We start from the raw sequence: 23495 nt of genomic DNA on the forward strand, positions 1-23495 counted from the left end.
GCTCCACCATGGTCCTCTCCACACGGCACAGTGGAATTTCAGCTATGGTATCTGGAGCACTACCTCCTTCACCTTCTTCACTGACCTTGGTGGCTGCAAGACTATTTCTCACTCCTCTCTCTCCCAGATGCTGTGGCACAGTAGTTATTTTTTTTCCCTTTTTTAAACCTGCTCTCACAGAAGTACAAACAACATCTCTTATTGGCTTGGCTCTGGCCAGCAGGCCCCTTTCATTAAGAACCTTTCTGAAATTGGTCCTTATTTAACATCAGGCAGCTTCTGGACTCTTCTCACAGAGCCTCCACCCATCCTCCCCCACCCCACCCACAGCCCCCCACTACCAAAACCTTGCAATGTAAAGCCAATACAAGTAGTCAAAGCAATTATTGAACATCCAAGCAGGGAAAATTTCCATACAGAAGCCCAAACTGCTGCATATTTTCTCTCTGTATGAATGCTTTCATACCAGGCCATGAAAAATTATGGTATACACTATAAAGAAAAACACAACAACATCAACAAGCTACTTGTGAAAAATTATTCATGTGTTTAAATGAACTTATTTCTGTATGACATCCATTCATTGTATTGTTTTCATAATAAAAAGCAAAATCACCCAATGCATAGCACTCAGGTTCTAATACACATGAATGCCGCAGCTATGTAAACTGAACTTTCATATAAGACTTTCCTTTATGGAGGAATATGTAATTGAAAGAATTGTTCTGGAAACTTTTAATTATTGCATGTCACTTCCTGAGAATTAGATCATTTCTACAGTCTTGACTTATCTTCATAGATATTCACATGTTATTTCTCTATCTTATTATTGGTGCTACATTTTCTTTATCACTTTAATGATGTGTGTACCTTTTTGATTCCTAATTTTAATTGTCTAGTTAAGAGTACATATTGTTGTTTGTTTGTTTGTTTATCTTAATAATAAATACAGGCAAAATGAAAATACCAGGTGGAACTTTACCATTCTGATTTTCTGTTTGCTCTCTGTTTGTGATTCCGTACTTGTATTTTAAATTTGCACAAGAAATGATGAAAGAGTGAAAGTTGTTGTTTGTTTATCTGTTTTGTTTGCTTGTTTTCCTTCTCTAGATATGGTTAAGGAAAACTGTCAAAGGTAATTACTCTCCTTCAACCTGTTAAGTTTTCTGTAGCCACTAAAAATAAAAGAACGTACAGACAAGAAACTAATAATAAATGTTTCTTGGACTGTAAACGACACAACATTGCAATCAGGTCCAGCTAGGAGATCTTCCATGGAGCTTTTGGAGACTGCATCAACCACCACCTTCTATTATAAGCTCTCCTGATTAAATCTAACAAGAAAGTAAAAATATTTATTGGCAGTCCACTGTACTTCAAACTCCATGAGAATATTTTCAACTTTTAGTATGGTTTATGACCTCTGTCCTTCAGACTTGATCCATTCAACAAGAGATATGTTTACATTTTAGAGAGAAGGGCAAAAAGTTCCTCTTTAAAAAATAAAAAATATTAAAAAAAAAATCAGTGTAGGCTGACTTAAAATGCTTTTCAGCTCTATGGTATTGCAGCTGGATTAATGTATAAATGAGTGATTCCACATCATTTTATAATTCAAATAATGGATAAAACAGAAGTCATAAAAGAAAGTTTGTGTTTGTAAAAGGAAACTTGGAAAGAAGCCTATGTACCAATACCTCAGTACATATACTATAGTGTGTTGTGCTAAGTTTTTTAGTTAGACTCAGTTGTACGAAACTAAAGTGATTGTTGCAGATAGAATTCATTTTCTAGAAAATATAAATCTCAGTTCTATAAACACAGGCAAAGTAGAACCTACTGCAGAGTTATATATGATTTCGGTCTAGTGCCAAATCTTACAGCATAGTGTTTATAAAAGGAATATATCACAAACAGGTCATGGTAATAATGCTAACCAATTGAAATGTATCATGTGTGCAGGGGGTTCTATTTCTCCCCAAATAATAGAACCGACAGCACACTGTACTGTTCCATTTGTTCCAGTTATATCTTACCCAGTGCTTGCTTAGGTGCAGCCAGTTACATGAAGTCATTCAGAAAAAAAAATAAATAATAATAATAAAAAAAATGTTTTTCTAGTATAACTTTTAAAATAAATTTGATTTTAATATTTATATTTATATATATACACTTTATATTTTTCAAACCTTTAAAAGATAATCCAGTAGCTGAAAAAGACAGCACAGAAGCATCTCATGTTGTGATTTTTTTTCCATTTGCCACTAGCTTCCTTCCTGTTACACTAGGATATTAAGGCATTTTCCGCTTGTCTTTCTAAAATCCTGTAAGATCATGACAAACAAATTTTATCTTCAATGCTTTTACCTTCTTGTGGGCACGGGTTCACTGAATCATTCTGAAGATCTATCTAAGCTATTATTCTTTGACTGCCAGAGCAAACTAATGATGTTGAGGCAATGTATATGAGGAAGGGTTGATATACAGTGTTAGATCCACCAGTATAGTTTCCTAGCATCACAAAATCCAAACTGTATGGATTTCCTAAGGATAGAAGCTGCGTGACTGTGCTTATTGAACACTGATAGATTTTTATTTTACAAATCTTGTCTAACAACACGTTTGCTCTCAGACAATATGAGAACTTTCAGCATGGTATTTATAAGCTGCAAGTTCTTTTATACAAAGCTGAAAGAAAAGTGGTGCTGTGTATCAGAATACATCATATCATATATATGTGATATGTGTTATATGTGTTATATATATGTATTATATATAGAGATATTATGTGATATATGTGATATATCACAAGATCAGAAAAAGGTTGAAGTTGGAAGGGACCTCTGTAGGTCATCTGGTCCAAATCCCCTACTCAAGCAGGACCACCTAGAGCAGGTTGCCCAGGACCATATTCAGACAGCTTCTGGATTAGCCAGTTAAATGTGGACCTTTGAACTGATGGTTTCCTATGGTATTAGAAGACAGTTTTGGAGATACTATCTTCAAAATAAGGCTGGCTGAACCTAGATTTGGGGCAGATGAGAAAGAAACTCTTTGCTTGTCCTAATTCTCTAGAAAATCTCTCATACTGACTAGTTAGAAAAATATTCATTTAATCATCAGTAAACAGATAAGTCCCCTGGAATCATCTGATCTCAGGTGTTGTGGGGTAGCAGGGGGATTGCAGATGTTTGTCGTATTGCAGCTAGACAATTGGTCATGGGTCAGTCTCAAAAAGTTACAGTATATGGGGTTACATCAGGCTGGTGGCCAGTACCTAGTGGGGTTCTCCAGGGTCCCATTTTGGGGCCAATCCTCTTTAATGTTTTCATAAATAACTTGGATGCAGGACCTGAAGATATACTAAATATTAGTATATGTAAATATTACTAAATATTACAGATGACTCTAATTCAGGATGACTCCATTGAAGGTAGAGAGGTCTTGCAGAGAGATCTTGATAAGTTATTAGGCTGGTAATCACCAACTGCATAAGTTATTAGGCTGGTAATCACCAACTGAAAAAAAAAAAAAAAAAAAAAAAAAAAAAACAAAGAGGTGAATTCATTGCTTCATTGCTCTTTACAACTTTCTGAGGTGGGGAAGTGAAGAGGGAGGAACTAGTCTCTTCTCCCTGGTAACTGATGACAAAATATACTGGAGATGCTCTAGGGGAGGTTCAGACTAGAAATTAGGAAAAAAATCTTTACGGTGGGTGGTCAAACACTGAAACAGTCCTTCTAGAGAGGTGGTTGATAGCTCACGTCTGAAAGTGTTCAAGAGGCATTTAGATACCGCCCTCAATGCTATGCTTTAACTTTTGGCTGCCCCTGAAGCGGTCAGGTAGTTGGACTAGATGATTTTTGAATGTGCTTACCAACTAAACTATTTTATTTTATACTCTTTAGTAATCAGTGGTAATGTAGCCATTGTTTATTGAAAAGCTATATTGTTTTGCAGTCAAAATAATATATTATTTTGACTTCATATCAGGTGTATTAATGTTGAGTAGTTCCCTTTTCTCCATACAACCTCTCAATTTTTACTTTATTTTCTTCCCAAAGGGATTGGCATCTTGAGCCATCCAAGGGTTCTTCTGTTCTATTTAATAAATAAATAAATAAATAATAATTAAAAAAAATAAAAGGTTACTACCTGGAATGTGCCTCTGTAAATTAGAATTAATGTTCATTTTTCCTATGGTATCTGCTGGTACCTTGCATGCCTCACTCATCTAAGCATTTGTCACAAAGCACTGATGTAATTTTGAATACTTTGCAGAAGGGTTGCTTTTGATTATCTACTACTCTGAATGGTAGCTGAGGAATTAGATTTTCTTAATTTCTCTTGCATGATTATCCATACCTAATCCATAACATTTATACTTGTTTAACTTAGGTTCACATGGGCCCACTTCTCAAGTTTGTCTAGGTGTCTTTGGATGGCATCCTTTCCTTCCGTTGTATTAACTGCACCACTCAGCTTGGCGTTTTCTGCACTCAATCCCATTATCTATATTGTTGATAAAGATGTTAAACAGACATTGTGGGAAAGTACAACTTCTGTGAACATTTGAACCAGAACAGAAATGAATCTAGTGGTATAAGTGTATGGACAGATTGGCTAAAGTATGCAGTAACGATTCCAGAGTAAAAATAACAAGCCATTAGAACTAAATCTAATGAAAATCAGTTGAAGAAAGCGTATGTTGGCTTTGCTCAGTAATTAATTATCTGAGTCAGTGGCTGCAGAAGAACATAGGTCATGGGATTTATTTCCATAGAAATATAAAGAACAAAAAAAACTGAAAATGAAACTATAAATACAGCATTTTGTTTTCTGGTTCCTTGTGTTCTTTATATCTGATAGTCACTTCTGGAAATTTCTATTAATCTCCTTTCAGTTTTACAAATGGTTACTAAGGTCAGGTTGAAAACAAATAAACAAACAAACAAAAACTTTGAAGATTAATATTTTAGGAAGTGAGTTTAAAAGAAAAAAAAGGTTTTTTAGAAAGTTGTTATTCAGAGATTCTAGTGTAATCCATTTTAAGAACATTTCATTAAACAGATTAGTCTGAAAAGGAGACTGCTGTTCAGTCTATGAAGGAAGTACAAAAAATATCAAATACCCAATTATGCTTACGAAGTGTCCAATTTTTGATTGATTATATAAATATTTGAGAAAGCACTTTGCAATTAAAATGAAGGATTGAAATGAAGGATTGCCACTAGCAATATCTTCTGGAGTGAAATAAATACTGTATTGTTTACATAAATCGTATAATTTTGAGTTAGTCCCAGATAATTTATAGGCCATGTGTACTGTATCTCTGTACTGAGATGTCATACCAATGGCAATGGCCCAATGATAGCAGTTACATAGAAACACAAAAAGATGATGGTAAAATAACATTTTAGTCAATCTATAGAAAATATATGTATATATTTTTTTCTGAGCGCTCTGATTTGTATTTTATCCATTATATTTGTTATTGTTTTGTTTTTTTTTTTTTTGAGTAAAAATTAAAATGGAAAAATAAAAGAGAGTTATGATATACTCCCTTCCTTTTAAAGGGTTTATGATGAACTCCTTTGCTGTCAACACTGTATGTGCATTTCTTTTTGGATGAACATCCAATATTTATTTAAATAGTATTATCCTAAAATGTATACGCGTGATTCTCACTGAAGCCACAGAACAGTCACCAACTGGAAGCCCAGAAAAAAAAGGCCTTAAAGTCTCTTCCTTCTTCATATACAAAACTATTAGCTTACCTTTACTTTTACAATGTCTGCAGATAGCATTCTCTCTCTCCCTCTCTCTCAGAAGAGTAGTTTTAAAAGAATAAAACCATGTTTTACAGTAGGCTTCAGAATTGCATTTGATACACTATCCTTCCCTAAAAGATTAACTATACTTCCATCATTCCTGACAAAGATTCTAGCTACAAAATTTCTAGCTTATAGCTAAAGACACATGATGAAGGTTAGGTAACCTCTTAGTAACAGATTCTGGTAATTCGGTACTATGAGTAGCCTGATATTATCTAACCTATGTATTGTGGCAATCAAAAGCAGTCTAATATGCACAGAAACATGAATGTTACTTATGGCATGACTACATTTTTGTAGCTAAGATTTTTATGCCTTCAGTCAACACACTTTCCTATCTTGCCATCTTTGGTCCTTGTTTGGTCCATGAAATGTTTGGTAACCCTTCAATCCACTCGTCCCTATCGCACTATGTTAATGAATGGGGTTTTAGGATTTAATACTAAGCTACCACTGTCTGATTTGTAGAATCATTTCATTGTCTCAGCTTAAAACCAATAAAATTATTTTAATTCTTCATCTCCTTATTCAATTTTGGTTCCCCTTTCTCTCTCTCTCTCTCCCTCTCTCTCTCTCTTCTCATGAGGTAAAGACCAGGGCTTTGCATACCAGAGATCAGGACAGATACAAGTGAACTAAAATTCTGTATGATCTTCTGCCTTGTTCTCAGTTCTGTTTCTTTTAATACCTGAGATTTGTTAATTATTATATTGTTACTAAATATTGAGTAGCCGATTTCAAAGAAATCAGTGATGACTACAAATTATTTTCTTAGATGTATCTTGTATAATAGTTTTGCTGCTTCAGCAACACATGCACATCTTTGCATATGATAAATGGATTTTTTAAATATTTTTTTCAAATCATATCTTTCACATATTTTTGATCCTTTGCTTTGTTTCATTTATCTTCTGGAGCAGAATCTGTCTACTTGGATAAAAAATAAAAATATATTACTGTAAAAATGATTTTAAAAGTTATTTTCTTCATAAAACAGAAAGCTTCTAATGTAGAGCTAGAAAAACTCAAAATTATGTGGGAAATGCTTATATTTTGAAGTTTTGACATCTATTTTTATTTTGAAATTAAAAATAGGAATATTTAAATGTTCCATTATTTTTTCCTGTAACAGAAAAAAAATCTAATGGAGTTATTTATTTATTTATTTTTGCATTGGAATTCACAAAGGCCTCCAACATATTATACAGACTTCAAGAGCTGCTTTGTTTACAACAGTTTGCTTTTGAGACAGATGTACAATATGTGTTTAGTGCTTCTGTCAGATTTAAGACTGCAAGCTCCCCACTGTGCAAATGGAGCAAGTTAGCAGAAATATCACAGGTACCTGATACATGCTGTGTAAGTAGGATTTGCTCAGAAATGTGTTGAACTCATGAGTTTCCACAAAACATATTTTCATGGTTAATCAATATTTGAAAATCTGACATCAACAACTCAGGTTGATGTTACCCAAATGCAAATCTACTTTCCAGTTAAATAATTTTCATATCTCTGTTGTAAACCTACAGAGACACAACCCAGTTCCTACCTTCATTTTATGATTTTGTTTGTTTGTTTGTTTGTTTTCTGTTTTTGTTTGTTTGTTTTGTTTTATTTGGGGGGGGGGGGAATTTCCCCCCCCCCCCGCCTTTTTTTTTTTTTTTCTCTTTGCTTGATTTAGTCAAAACTATCAAAACAATGCAAAAGATGCTTTAATGTTGCACACAATATTGTGTTGCACACAATATTACATTTTTGTAGTATTTCAGTGACAATGCTGGAATGTCACAGTAGAATTTGGTCATAAACGAAACACAGATTAGACAACACCACTGCAGGTTGTCAGTAAGCTTTTCCTCTTACCGATGTCTGATTAGCACTTAAATTGTTTCACACCATTAGTTGCCTAGGATTTAGTGATCATTAGTGGGTCTGCAAATGAACAAGATAAAAGGAAGCTTTGTTTTCAATTCAGGGGATGGTTTACTTTTTCTGTGCAGGGTCATTTACCACTAAAGAGGTGTGTGGTGTTGATTAAAGTTTATTTTTATGCATCATTATATTCAGTTATGAATATTAATGGAAGATTCAAATTAGGCAGAGTATTCTTCACTTTCTCCTTTGAATGTTGTTCATTTAGTGTTGCTGTGCACATGCATAAGTTCGATGTAGCTTCCTTTACCGATACTATCCATATTCATTTCCTGCAACAGCTGCAATTCGGTACTGTGCTCTGGGAATATTTATGCCTATTCAGAATATGTATCAACATAAATCTGCACAAAATGGATGGCACACAGTCACACTAGCTTGTCTTACTGGTATTACTGCCTTTTACATAAGGCGTGATATACCATGGATGAGACTGGGTCATTCTGAAGATGGATACTGCTGATGAGTTCCAAAGGTTGGGTTCTACAAAATGGGTTCTGTGATCTCGGATATACTTTTGAGAGACCGGGTATGCTGACACCAGATGGGGTGCAGCTGACCAGGTGGGGGAAAGAGTGTTCTGGTCAGTGAGCGGTCTGGGTTTATCAGGAGGGCTTTAAACTAGATGCAGTGGGGGAAGGACATACACCTCTGAGTGAATGAAGCATACCTAAGTAACAATAGATAAATAATCTTGGACTGTCCGAGAGCAATTAGGAAGGGTCTGGAAATTTGATGAGACTGATATTCCAGCTGAAATGTTTCCACACCAGTGCTCACAGCATGGGAAATAAGCAGGAGGAGTTGGAAACCATGGTGCAGTTAGACAAATATGACCTGGTTGCTATCATGGAAACATGGTGGGATGGGTCATATAACTGGAACACTGGAATAGAGGGCTACAAACTGTTCAGAATAGATAGATGGGGAAGAAAGGGAGGGAGTGTTGCCCTCTACATTAAGGAAGGGATTGATTGTGAAGAGATGCCTCTGAGGAACAGGCACAGACAGGCTGAGAGCTAGTGGGTGAGAGTTAAGGACCACAACAATAAAGGACACCTTGTGGTCAGGGTCTACTACAGGCCACCCAATCAAGGGGAGCCTGTGGATGAGGCATTCTTGCTTCAACTACAAGAAGTGTCATGCTTGCATGCTCTCACCCTGTTGGGGACTTCAACCACCTGGAAGCCTGCTGGGAAAACTACACAGCAGGCTGTAAGCAATCCAGGAAATTTAGAGTGCTTTGAGGATAACTTCCTAGTGCAGGTATTAGACAAACCAGCCAGAGGAAAAGTGTTACTTGACCTGGTGTTCACCAACGTGGAAGAGCTCATTAAAGAGGTCAAAATTGGAGGCAGTCTATACTGCAGTGATCCCACCCTGGCTGAGTTTGTGATCTCGAAGAATATGGGCTTTAAAAAGACTAAAGTCAGGACCCTGAACTTCCAAAGTGAGATCTTCAAGCTATTTAAAGACGTAGTGGGTGAGGTCCCCTGGAACTCTTCCAAGTGCTAGGTGCTGTATCTGAGTTGGGGAAATCCCAGACAGGAGGACGGAGTACAGACTGGGAGAAGAACTCATCGAGAGCGGCTCTGCGTAGAAATATTTGGGAGTTCTGGTGGATGAAAGGCTCATCATCAGACAGTAGTGCGTACTGGCAGCCCAGAAGGCCAACTGTATCCTGGGCTGTGTCAAAAGTGGTGTAACAAGAAGTTTGAGGCAGGTGATTGTCCCCTCTACTCTGCCCTCGTAAGGGCAGAGTACTCTGTCTTCCTATCTGGAGTAGTGTGTCCAGGTTTGGGGTCCCCAGCACAAGGAAAATGTGGACCTCTTAGAGCAAGTCCAGAGGAGAACCATAAAGATGATTAGAGGGCAGGAGCACCTCTCTTATGAAGAAAGGTTGAGAGAGCTGGGGGTGTTCAGCCTGGAGAAGAGAAGGCTCTGGGGAGAGCTCATTGCGGCCTTTCAGTACTTAATGGTGTATTATAAAAAGGATGGAGAAGGACTCTTTACTTGGGTAGACAATGAAAGAACAAGGAGGAATGGTCTTAAACTAAAAGAGGATGGATTTAAATTAAATGTAGGCTCTGAGGTGACCATACCACAACTTTTCGATACTTAAAGTTGGCTTGTAAAAAAGATGGAGAAGGAATCTTTACTTAAGTAGATAATGACAGGACAAGGAGGTATGGCTTTAAACAAAAAGAGTATAGATTTAGATTAGAGTTTAGGAGGAAATTCTTCTCTATAAGGGTAGTGAGGCACTGGAACAGGTTGCCCAGGGAAGTTATGGATGCCCCATCCCTGGAGGTGTTCAAGACAAGGATGAACGAGGCCCTGGGCAACCTGATCTAGTGGGTGGCATCCCTGCCCATGGTAGGGGAGCTGGAACTAAATGATCTTGAAGGTCCCTTCCAACCCAAGATGTTTTATGTTTCTATGATTCTATGAGAAAAACAATATATATATATATATATGTAAAATATGTATTGTTTCTTTAATATTATATAATATTATATAAAAGCATATAAATACATATATTATGTATTATTTTTTTCTCATGGAATATATACATTTTTTTCCTGAGTTCCAACTTTATATTTAAAGTCCTCTCTCTTATCCAGAAAAAGTAACTTTACCCTGTACAAAAAATGAATTAACATATAAAGGCCACAATATATCATTTTGTCCTTTAACCTGTTCTTGCTCCTTTAAAAATTAAATTTTCAAGTGAAGCATGTGTGTCTTCAATAGGACCTTATTTTATTAACTTTTTGTGTGCTTGTATGAGTTCATATAGAGTCATATATCTTACACCAATGGTATCATATACCAGTCATATTCCATATACCATGTACATATGGTACTATATACCATATAACAATGTTACCTTACATTTTCCCCAAAATAGAAACTTTAAAGTTTGAAGTCAATTTCATGCTAAAAGTGCAGTAAAATCTGTATCATCCTGTACACTTTCAAATTTTCCTGATTTATATGGATAACTTAACGTAGCACAAAATCTTAATGGAGAGTGTTAATGAAGAATGAATTTCTGTTAAGGAAGGGGCTTAAATATGATAGTAAACACAAATATTCACCTGTGATATTAGATTCTGATTTTTTTTTGCCACAAAGTTCTCTCTCTCATGTTTTAGAAATGACCTGAGCATAATGTTAAAGGATGATGCCACTGTACTTTTTTTTTTTTTCCAGTTCACCTAATAAAAATAGGTGCACAAATATAGGTACAGTAGCTGCACATAACAAATCTAGGTGCCTTTATTCTGCAGACTACAAAAAAATAAATAATATAAATAAAAATAAATAATTAAAAATAATTAAAAAATAAATAATTAAAAATAATTAAAAAATAAATAATTAAAAAAAAAGTATATGTTTAACGTAAAAGTTCTGATTCTAAAAAAAATAAATATATATATATAGTTAAAAAAAAAAAAAAGCTTCATCAATGTAAATTGGAATTATAAGTAAATTCCACATTCTTTACATTCAATAATTATTTGAACAGTAGAAGTTCATGTGTTAATAAATTACAAAATATTGTAGGTGAGGAAAATGGATCCTCAACATCTTACATTTTTAGGGTCTATAGAACTGATTATCTCTGAATAGGAAAAGAATAACAATACTATTGTTTATATTTAATCACAGAAAGATAGCAATTTTCTTATTACTAAGAACTGTGAATCACAGTATTTATTTATTGACTTATTAAACATACATACTTAACAACACTTACAGTCTATACTTGGTTTTATCTAACTTGCATGGAACTGTAAAAAATATTATTTGCTGAAGGAAATTCAATACAAAGAAATAAATCCTAGAAAGCTTTGCTAGTTTCAAATTGTAGAAGAGTAAGTACACAAAATGTGAGAAGTCTGTAGAAAGAATACTTCATGCCTGGCAGAAAGGAATGGTAAGGTGTAGAAAGAGAATAGCAAAAATAAATGCATAGCTGGTAAAGGTAAATTAAATTAACACAAAGTAAGGATTAGACAGGAATCTTGGACCCTTTCCATGCCTCATAGGCATATTCATAAGGTAGTCTCTTCATAAATACAACAAAATCCTTTTTTTAAAATAGCTTTAGGTTAGTTGTAAACTACTAAATAATATTTGTCAAAAGCAATCATGTTCTTCCTCAAGATTTATTTTATCAAACCAAAGAAGCAATGAATTTTAGGTACTTGTAATAGAGGCTTCATATGTTTCAGTAACCTCCTCTAAATCTAATCAAGTGTAACTGCTTTTATAAGGATCGTACAGAACATAGATTTCTGATTTGTCTTAAAGGAAAGTTGTCACGTTTACTCAGTTTCAGTCTTCATTCATTAATTCAATTTCATTACATCTGTTGTATGTTCTAAACAACATGTATGTCAAATGTAGGCAGTTGATAGTGAATTATTGCTGTTAGTTATAAAGCCCTAATATAAAAAGACACCAATTACAATCCTCTGTGATTCTATTTCCTATGGCCTATTTTTGTTGTCTTTGTTTTTAATTCTTTGCATATTTTCATCAGTTTTTTTTTTTAAGTTCAAGTAATAATAATAATACACAATAAAATAAATAAACCACTAACCCAAAATCTTACAGAAAAAGATCATAGTTAATTGAATTTTAAATCCATAGAAAATGAAGGAATATGATGTGACAATAAATCAATTTTTTTTCCTAAAACTGACGTAAAACTTCTCTCCCCCAAATAAAACAAAACCAAAACAAACACCAACAACAAACACAAAATGAAACAACAAACAGGGAATTTTCATCTAAACAGGATAACATTCAGTAAATGTCCTATTTGTCTGTCACATGGTAATCAACATCAGTAAAATGTTTATATTAATGTTTAATGTTTATATTTGGGGGTCTATGGCCTGAAAGCATGGATGGCCTGAGGGCATGGATACGAAAGCATCAAGGCAACAACTGAGGCATAAACTGAAGCAAATTGAACCATAAGGTGTGCAAAGATCTTGCTGTGTATTGACAGGTTTTATCCTGAGTCATTCAAGAGATATATTCACTATAATTATGGAGGCCCAAATTGCTTTAAGCAACACCTCGTGCCCTCACATCTTTTTTAAAAATTGTAGCTTTATTTGTTATTGGTCTGAGGACCATAGTTGTAAGGAAACAGAGTTTATGCAATCAAGAGCTTTGCTGGAATCATTTCATTCAATGGTGATTTTTGGTAGAAGTGTAATGGCAAGTTTTGTTGGTTTGGTTGTTTTATGTAACACAATATCTTTCAGAAAGCTTTTCAAAGAAGTTTACAGGAATATTCTTACCAGAGATTCAGAACATCTTTCCATCAGTTTCACTCTCATACAGTTTTCAGTGAAAATTCAAGGAAGGACAAAGTATTTGATTTTTAACCTGATAAGTAAATAATATCATAGATTTTCAAGAATATTGCTGAGCAATGTTTCAAAAAAAATTATCCCCCAAACACTTTTATAAAACGTTAAATCATAACAAAACTACTATCAATGTGAGTAAAAAGTAACAGAAATGAAGCCATTTGTTCATTATGCTTGCAGGCACTTAATGTGCTTAAGGATATAACATTTATACCCTTAGGCAGGCAAATAATTTGTGAGAGGAAATGTTATCTCGGAGAGATCTCAGTTTGTGCTGGACAACAGATTAACAGCACATGGAGATGAACTGGGGACTGCATTACTACCAGGTGTGCCCTGATAGCAAACATCTGAATTAACTTTAATCAGACACCTATGATGTTTACTGAGTAAACATTTTTTGTGTGATATTCTTTCAAAAACACTTTATATGTCCCTCTCAAAAGTGTACAATTTCACTGTTATGTTTTACTTCTAATCTTCTCTCTGACAATAAAGTCCCCATGATCTTATAGTTAATTTCATCTTCCATTGGAATAAAATAAAACCTTTTTCCAAATGCCAAAATATCCTAAATTTGTTGCTTATTACAAGTTGAAAGCTCTGTCTGGAATTAAAACAAACAATCAAACCAAAACAAACAAAAAATCAACTTCTTTTTTTTTTTTTTTTCCCTGTCTTTGTTGTGTTTTTGTTGTGTTGCTTTGTCATGTTTTCCTTAATGACAAGAACATGTGTTTCCCAGTCTCTGACTGATTTCTCTTACTCCCTCAAAGGATGCTCCTGGAACCAATTCCAGACTCCTTCAAGCAGTAGTACACCTTTTCCATCTGCTGCACCCCTTTTTTTGATATGTGCAACAGTCCCCAAACCTTTCTGCCTGTAAATGCCTACTCTGTAGTATTTACTTTTCTGTGCATAAGAAACTATAACTATTGCAAACAACAAAAATATACCTATCTGTATATTGCAAACATTTCTTCTACCTGTATGAGTTTTCTGAAAGATGGTGAAAGGATATTTGGAGAGAACACATGCCTTACTTTGTAAAATATCTCAGTTAGGAATAGAACTATTAAGTTTAAGAACAAAACTCTAGAGATAACATTGTTCACTTCTCAAATAAACAATATTACCAGAGATCACGAAAAAATAGCAAGTGCTTAAATACTGTAAAATCTGAAAGTCACAAGAAAGAGAACAATAAGTTTGGAAAGTGAAGTAAAACCTTTTAAATTCCATTAAAGAGATTTGATAAGAGTATTGGGGGATGCCGAGAAGGCGGAGATACTGAATGCTTTCTTTGCTTCAGTCTTTGCTTCAAGGACACTCCCCTGGGACTCCTCGACCCTGGAGGGAGGAGAAGGAGTCTGGGAAATGGAGGGCTCCCCCTGCTTGATGAGAGAGTGGTTCAGTAGTATCTGAGAGGGCTCAATGTACACAAATCCATGGGTCCCGATGGGATCCATTCACGTGTGTTAAGGGAATTGGCAGAGGTGATGACTGAACCACTCTCTATGACCTTTGAAAGGTCCTAGAGAACAGGAGAGATGCTTGAAGACTGGAGGATAGCCAATGTCACTCCGGTCTTTAAGAAGGGAAAGATGGAGGATCCGGGAAACTACAGGCCAGTCAGTCTCACCTCTGTCCCTGGAAAGGTGTTGGAACAGCTTGTTCTGGATGCTATCTCCAAGCAATTGGAAAAGAAGAAGGTTATGAGGAGTAGTCAGCATGGATTCACCAAGGGGATGTTGTGCTTGACCAACCTCATTGCCTTCTACAATGGCATCATCAGCTGGGTAGATGGGGGGAGAGCGGTGGATGTCATCTACCTTGACTTGAGCAAGGCTTTCGATACTGTCTCCCATGACATCCTACTAGCAAAGCTGAAAAAGCGTGGGATAGGGGAGTGGACGGCAAGGTGGGTTGAGAACTGGCTGACTGGTCGAGCTCAGAGGGTGGTGATCGGTGGAGCAGAGTCCAGCTGGAGGCCTGTGGCTAGTGGTGTTCCCCAGGGGTTTGTGCTGGGTGTGGTCTTGTTCAACATCTTCATCGATGACCTTGATGAGGGAATAGTGTCTGCCCTCAGCAAGTACGCTGATGACACAAAGCTGGGAGGACTGGATGACATGCCAGAAGGCTGTGCTGCCATTCAGCGAGACCTGGACCAGATGGAGAGACGGGCAGGAAGAAAGCAAATGAGATTTAATAAGAGCAAGCATAGAGTCCTGCACCTGGGAAGGAGCAACCCGAAGTATGATTACAGGCTGGGGGATGACCTGCTGGAGAGGAGGTTATAATGTTATGTTATAAGCAATGTTATTTGTGCCTCTGTGAGAGCATATTTAAGAAAGGGAAAAAACTTCTGCTCAACAGCAGCTGGCAGAGTGAGGATTGATAACCAGCCCTGCAGACCCCAAGGTCAGTGCAGCTGGAGGGCAGGAGGTGCTCCAGGCACCCAGCAGAAGTTCCCCTGCAGCCTGTGGAGAGCTCCCTGGTGGAGCAGGCTGTTCCCTTGCAGCCCATGGGTCCCACGTGGAGCAGATCTCCACACTGCAGCCCATGGAGGAGCCCCCAGTGGAGCAGGTAGATGTGGCCTGGAGAAGGCTGCAGCCCATGGAGAGCCCCCACAGGAGCAGGCCCCAGGCCAGAACTGCAGCCCATGGAGAGGAGCCCACACAGGAACAGGGAGCCTGGGGGGAGCTACTTCCCATGGGGGACACATGTTGGAGCAGTTTTTGAAGAGCAGCTGCCTGTGGGAAGCCCATGCAGGATCAGTTCAGGAAGGACGGCATCCCATGGGAGGGACCTCATGCTGGAGAAGGGCAAGAGAGTGACTGTGAAGGAGCAGCAGAAGAGAAATGCTATAGACTGACTGCAACCCCCATTCCCCTGCACCGCTCGGGGGGGAAGAGGTGTAAAAATGTGGATGGGGGAAGGTGTTTTTAGTTTCTTTCCTTTGTTTCTCATTTCACTAGCATTCTAGTAATAAGCAATAAATTTAACTACTCTCTGAGTGTGTTTTAACCATCACAATAATTGTTGAGTGTTCTCCCTGTCCTTAGCTCAACCCTTGTGAGCTTGGCTGCCCACCTGAGTAAAATCACCACAACGTGATGTCATGTGTTATGGAATATTCATTTGGCCAGTGTGGGTCAGCTGTCCTGGCTATGTCCCCTCCCAGCAGGGAATTATGAGAAGCTGAAAAGCCCTTAACAACGTGTAGACACTACTCAGGAACAACTAAAACATCAGTGTGTTATCAATACTGTATTTTTTTTCCTAAATCCAAAACATGGCAACTTATCAGTCAGTATAAGGAAAATTAATATAATATAATTAGTATAATATTATATAACTAAATGTGACATTATTAATGTTGTTCCGGGGACCAGACTTGTTTGTCTGCCTAACTTTTCATGATTAAAATCTTAAATTTCATTTACTCTTTCTTTACCATGGGAGTAGTCAAACACTAGAACAAGCTTCCTGGAGAGGTGGATGATGGCCCATGCCTGTCAGTATTCAAGAGGCCTTTAACAACATGCTCTAACTTTTCGTTAGCCCTGAAGAGTTCAAGCAGTTGGACTAGATGGTCTCTGAAGGTCTCTTTGAACTGAGCTATTCGATTCTATGCTATGCTATGCTATGCTATGCTATTCATTATCAATGAAATATTTTTTTGACAGTCTTTCATTAATGTTATTTTTTTCATCCCAAATTTTAATAATATCAATAATAATATTACTTTAATTATAATATTAATATAAACAGTTATTAACTTAATTATCAGGTTATTCTGTGAGAAAATAACTTTCTGAAAAGTGATAGGCCAGCTGAAGTTGGCTGATGCATCTTAGTCATTTTACATAAAATTTTACAGTGCAAGTTTTCACGCTCCTATATAGGGAAGCAGCTTGCTGTATTCAATGTTACTATCTGGGGGTTCAGATATATTGCAGTTGCCACTTCTGAAGGATCTAGTGGGATAGTCAGATATTTAGGGAAAAATAAATACTTCAAGCCTCATTTGAAACAGGCAACTGTCAATTCCCAGATTTCAGCATCTTGCCCAGTTTCACTGACACACCTATATGCACTTGGAGTTTGTGTCCTAGAAACTTCTTCTGAAGTTATACTTATGAATCATTTCTGCTGGAATCTGAGGACTGAATGAAAATGTGCAAGAGGAGATTACATCCTCAAGTATATTTGGAGGAAGCAATGGTGCCTATTCCTTTTTTGCAGAGTATTAGAAATGAGAACATTCACCTTTTCTTGAACTGAGTGTAAGCCTGCAGCTCCTTCCTTCCTTGTCCTCCTGAGAGGCATGTTTAGTGAGATAAACAATATAATTTTAAACCTTGTAAACTATTTCTGATCAAAGCATGCTTTAAGCTTTTATTCCAACTGATCAGGGAGGATAAAACACCATTTCTGGCAGTGTGCAGAGGTACTAGGCTAAAAGCACAGGTAACAGAGGCTGCAGCTTGTGTAGAAGGGCACAGAGAAGGGGTCCAGGAGCTCCTTTGATGGCACTGCACACAGGCTCTGCAGTGGTGCTGGCACATCACAGGGCACAATTACCATCTCCAGCACTGCAGAAACTCTCCCCAGCATGGCAGAGCCTCGACCAACCGCAAGCTCATGAAGGAGTATGCAGCTCTGCAAATCAGGGATGTGGGGTGTATGCTGCCTCTCACTGAGGCATAGGGGCTCCTCATCTGCAGTGGAGGTGGACTGAGGGATCCTCTGAGACACCAAAGAAAGAAACCTTGAGAGGAGGTCAGGAGATTGTGTGGTGTCAGCAATGGTTAAAAGGTGAGTGACTGGAGCTTCTATGAAATCCTGAGGGTACAATGACCTGATCACCACAACTGAGGGCTGGGACTGTTCAGCCTGGAGAAGGCTCAGAGGCGATCTTATTCACATCTATAAATATACAAAGGGGAATGCTAAAAGACAATCAGACTCATAGAATCATAGAAACATAAAACATCTTGGGTTGGAAGGGACCTTCAAGATCATTTAGTTCCAGCTCCCCTACCATGGGCAGGGATGCCACCCACTAGATCAGGTTGCCCAGGGCCTCGTTCATCCTTGTCTTGAACACCTCCAGGGATGGGGCATCCATAACTTCCCTGGGCAACCTGTTCCAGTGCCTCACTACCCTTATAGAGAAGAATTTCCTCCTAAACTCTAATCTAAATCTATACTCTTTTTGTTTAAAGCCATACCTCCTTGTCCTGTCATTATCTGCTTAAGTAAAGATTCCTTCTCCATCTTTTTTACAAGCCAACTTTAAGTATTGAAAAGATGCAATGAGGGCACCCTGGAGTCTTCTCTTCTTCAGGCTGAACAGCCCTAGCTCTCTCAGCCTTTCATCATAGAAGAGGTGTTCCATCCCTCTTATCAACTTTGTGGCCTTCCTCTGGATCTGCTGTAACAAATCAACATCCTTCTTGTGCTAGGAGCCCGAGATCTGGATACAGTACTACTCCAGGTGGTACCTCATGAGGACAGAGTAAAGGGGGACAATCTCCTCCCTCAGCCTGCTGGCCACTCCTCTTTTTGATGCAGCCAGGGATGGAGTTCACCTTCTGGGCTGCAAGTGTACACATTCTCTTTTCTGCAGTTGACCTTCTGGGCTGCATGTGCACACATGAATCTTCTCAGTTTTGTCCTGGGACAGTAGAAGACGTGACAGGTGTGAAATGAAAAAGAGGAAAACCTATCTAAGCATAAGAAAGCATTCCTTTTACTCTGAGAGGGAAGAAACACAGGGTGATAGAATCCAAGAGCCCAGAAAGTTTGTGGAATATCCATCCTTGAAGATACTTAAAACTCTACTGAATGCAATTTCAGGCAACCTGCTGTAGTTGACTTCACTCCAAACATAGACCTGGGCTAGAAGATCTCCAGAAATGCCTTCCAGCCTCAGTCATCCTGTGATCGTACCAATCTGACCTAGTTTACTAAGGGGTCAGCCATGCCTGCCTACAAGAAAGATATGTCATGCTGTAGCTAGGAATGAAGCTCACCTTCCTCACGGTGGTATGCTTTTGGATCATTGTCAGCCATGTCATGAAACCTCAGACTAAAAAGTAAAGACAGGGTCCCCAAGACATACAAATAGCCAATTGAGAATGATAAATTCCTGCAGATGTCTGTGGATATTTATATTTTCCAGAACAGTCTGGAGAACATCAGATATGAATGAGACATAGAATTGACACATTAATGTAGGCAAAAGAAAAAAGAAAGTTGCAAATGTGAGGAGATGATGGTAGAAATTTGTCTTATACCTGCTTAATTTGAGAATTGAAAATATGGCAGAGGGACAGGTGTCATGAACTTAAAGGAAGAGCAAAGACATGAAGAAGATTCAAAACACTTAGAGATGTTTACAAAATTCATAACTGAGGGTGTAATAACAACATAGGCCACCATAAATGCTTCTCACTGCTGACCAGCAGAAAGGATAAGAAGATGATACAATGCAAGTATAAAGGGGGGATACCAACACAGTATAGGAATGAGTAATTCTGAAGGAAGTAATGCAGGATCAGTAGAAAGACCTAAAGGAGTGCTTGGTCAATAGTATTAAAAAAGAAGATCAATAAAATAATAGCAGAAAAGATGGACTTAACGCAACATTGAAAGAGAAATATGAAAGATCCTTTCAATATTTTTCTGGAGTAAAGATCATAGGAACAGATAGAAGGGAGATGGAGTAGTGGTCCATAAATGATAGATTATTCTAACATATTGTTAAGCAGAGACAAGATATTATTTTCTAGGATTGTACATTTCTTGTCAATGTAGCACTCGAACTGCTATTAACATTCAGACAGGTGGGTTTAACAACGTCTGTTTTCATATCTAGTGTACCAATATTAGCTAATATTGTGTACAGATGTATGGAAAGATGTCCTATCTACCTTTACCAATAATTCTGACAGTCATTTTCTGAACATTAGATCATCATTGCTATTGCTTTCAGGAAATTTTACAGTAAGTAAATAAGACTATCAACTGTCTACAGCAAGAATTAAAAACCACCTATCAAATTTAAATAAAATTAAATCAAAATTTTGCCAGGAAATCTCCATGGGAATCTATTTTTATTCACTAGTTCTCTGTGTACACACTGAAGGATTTCATTTACTCAGTGTTTAAACAAATGAAAAACACAGAATAATACCAATTCTGGACCACAGAACTCTGGTAATTTAATATGCAAAAAAACACCTATTGCTTTAAACAAAGGATGCCAAAATAAAAGCTGACAACTTTTAGCTTTCAGATAATGTAGAGATGTACACTTTTCATTTATTTTTGTCCCTTTCATTGGGAAAAATCTCATTATATAAATGCCCCCCCCCCCCAAAAAAAAAATATATATATATATAAATAAATAAAAAAAAAAAAGATCTTGTATAAAGACCATCACATTCAGCTAGGCACTATAATCAATTTAAAAGTAAAGGTTTATTTATTTATTTATTTATTTATTTATTTATTTATAATTTCTAAATGGGTCATTTAGAGGAAGCATTTGGATTATCTACAAGAAATTCTACTGTTCATTCATCAACTGTTCAAATATCCAGAAAATGCATGTGATAAATTATGAACATGCTCTGACCTTGTTGTATATGTGAGTGATAGAAATCTTTTAGTTATTTTGAAACAGAAGTGCTCTGAACTTAAAAATATGATGAAAATAAAAGTCAACAGAAGATAGATTTTTGTTTATTTAGGAGGATATTTTATTTATTTATTTTTAATTAAAAGATATATTTTACTTTTTAATTCAAAATTTCAGTCAGAATGCTAGGAGTTAGAGCTTAGTGCTAATTCTCAGGAGTTCAAGCTCTGTGGGAGACAACACAGAAAGTAGTCTCTCAAGTGGATTAATAGATGACAGAGAAAGAAACAGCATACACAAATATAAACAAGATGAAAGGTTTGGTAAAAGTTAGGAGAAATATATGTGCTCTGTGAGATTAGATGAAAGCATTTAAACAACAATTCAACAATTTACCTGACAGCAGTTTACATTTCTAAAAATTCTTCATAATGGAGATTATAATCAAGGTCCTAAATTCATCAGGCTTAATTTACATTTCTGAAGTAGCAAAGAGGTGACTAGTGATTGATAGTGACTGAGGTGCTACGGTCTATTTAATCAGTGCAGAATTTACCATGAGTCCATAAGAAGACCATTTACTTCCCATTTGGTTCTACGCTGAGCACTCAGATGGGACCTAAATGTCCATAGACCTTTTACTTGTCCTTTGAAAATGATGAATTCACTGTCCATGAAAAATAAAGATGCCCACTAGACAACCCTCTAGTATTAGAAAATATTTTCCTGAAATCATTACACAGGGCTGAGCTGTTTGTATAGCCACTGAAGAAGAGCTTTCCCACCATTGATCCATTATGGGTTACTAAGGGTCCTCCCTTAAATCCTCTGACAGCCTGTGAAGATAACTTAGAAACCTTGGGGCGACTTGAAAAGTACTAGATACAACCCCGTGATGCATTTATTATCAAAGGATAGAAATAGGCATTCCTGATTGTACAGAAAGATAGCACAGTGGGGAATATGGATGGATGGATATTAAGCAACTCATTTTTTCCTTTGATTATAGAAAAAATACAAAGCATGAACTCAAATGTAGTTACGTACATTATAATTATCTGAGTTTGGCTGATAAAATTGCAAACTGCATATCTGCTATACCAAGACCATGGTCACCATGTCAAGAGAAGTTTTTATCTCCCTCTACTGGGCACTGATGAGAATACACCTGCAAACAGTTAAGTTTTGGGTTCCCCTTTTAAGGAAAGATGGAGAGAAGTGGAAGATTGGCAAAAAGGAAGATTCTTAGGGTATTCATGATCCTCCTCCTGAGAGGAGGGCCCAAGACAGCCGGAATTCCTTATCTGGCAAGGAGTAGGCTAAGCTTTGGTCTAGCACAAGCTGTAGTTATTTGAAGAGTAGTTTGAAAAGTACAGATCTAAACCTCTCTGGTTAGTGCAAGAGGCACTAATGGAAACTGCAGATTGCAGTTTCAGAGGGAAGAAAATTCACTGTAAGCTGTGCAGCACTAGAACGGCTTGCCCAGACGTGCTATGAAACTTCCCTCCTTGGAAACCTTCAAAATTAGATTAGGTAAAGCCATGTTAAATGATCCAATCTACTGTTGGCAATAGTCCTGCTTCAAGCAAAGCATTGGGCTAATGACCTCCAGAGACATCCTCGAGCCAACGTTTCCACAATTCTGTGGTTTAAAACAGTACTTATTAATATTGCATAAACTAAAATCAAATTTATTATTTTATATTTTGTGTTAAGTATTAATGGTAAAATCCTGGCCTAATGGGAGTGAAGTAGGATTTAGTTCCTGGGTGTTGTGGGTCTGAAAGCTATTTGTTACAGAGGAAGAACAGAATAGTGATTGAACTTGTGTTATGGAAAAGACAACCTCAAAATAAAGCTGCAAACCCTAGAAATGGCCATCTTTCCCTTCTCATTCATGCTTCAGTAAACATCAGAAACAGGAGCTGTAAAAACTAAGAAATAAAACACTATATCAGATTTGTTTGACAAAGGTAAACATCGTTTCAGAATCTAATCATTATTGAAATATTTAGGTATTTTGAATCTAATGGTTCAGCCAGTCTTGCAAACACCTTGTTCACTGGAAAAAAAATGAAATTTCCAACTAAGTAAAACACAGCAATATAAGTCTATTTTCTGATCTCAATTACAGTATAGTAAAAATAAAAATAAAAATAAAAATAAAAATAAAAATAAAAATAAAAATAAAAATAAAAATAAAAATAAAAATAAAAATAAAAATAAAAATAAAAATAAAAATAAATAGAAGGTAATACTTCAAATCTCAGCTTAAAAACAATCCCATAACTCTATGGACATTAGCAGTATTATTCATTTAGTACCTTGAAAGTGCATATTTAACTTCCAACTAAAAATACCAAAAGAATCATCCTCTGAAATATATCTAAATATAGATTACTTCATTACCTGTATATCAGTCTCAAAAAAAGATGCAGCATGTGAAGTGCTAAATGAGAACCAACTGACTGGTTAAGTGCTGTGCCACTCGCAATCAGAAGAAATAACAATTACAGCACCAACTGCTAATCCTAAGAAATCAAAACACAGTTAGGCAACCACTGGATTCTATTATAAAATGTAATTATTATTATTAGAGTTCTTTCAGAAAATGAAGGGATGGAAACATTATGCAAGTACTTAACCTTTTTTAGTAGCTAGGGCATTGTGCTTTACTGTGCT

This window comes from Aythya marila, assembly GCF_965140915.1.
Source record: "Aythya marila genome assembly, chromosome: 1".
Lineage (NCBI taxonomy): Eukaryota > Metazoa > Chordata > Aves > Anseriformes > Anatidae > Aythya > Aythya marila.